This window comes from Notamacropus eugenii, chromosome X (assembly GCF_028372415.1).
Source record: "Notamacropus eugenii isolate mMacEug1 chromosome X, mMacEug1.pri_v2, whole genome shotgun sequence".
NCBI lineage: Eukaryota > Metazoa > Chordata > Mammalia > Diprotodontia > Macropodidae > Notamacropus > Notamacropus eugenii.
Genome location: NC_092879.1, coordinates 44,967,089 through 44,967,746, shown reverse-complemented (window position 1 = coordinate 44,967,746; position 658 = coordinate 44,967,089).

The following is a 658-nucleotide window of genomic DNA, read 5'->3' as shown; positions in this document are numbered from 1 at the left end:
TTATTACATTATATTATATTATATTATGTTGTAATATCATATCATAATATATTTTATATAAGAAAGAATATAGCAATATGTAATAATTATATTACATTATTATATATAGTATTGTATAATAATATATAATATGTAATATAAATATATAATCATTGTATTATATTATTATGTGATAAAACATTATAATATAATATAAATATATAATAATTATTATATTATATTGTTATACAATAATATATCATGTATATAATCATTAATGTTCCCATTTGTAAGATGACAGAAACTTTTCAGCTCTAACATTTGTATTTTTTTCAGTTCTCTATCTTGTTTCCTATTTATCATTGAGAGATGAATATCAAAATGTCCTGTAATTATTTTGTTGCTATATATGTCTTCTTGAAATTTGTTTACCTTTAGAATTTAGAAATTATATTACTTTCTGCATTTATGTTTAGTATTGATATTTGTTCACCAACTTTGGTTTATTTAAATCAAAAGTAGTTTCTGTGTTTCTCGCTTATGAATTTCTGATACCATAGTTATAACTCCTTTCTCTCTCTCGTTTTTTTGTATTATCTATTTTGAAGCCAACTTTGACCTGCTCTCTCATTTTCATTCTGTATTTTTTTTTAGAATGTTTTTTGGATACAGGATAAAG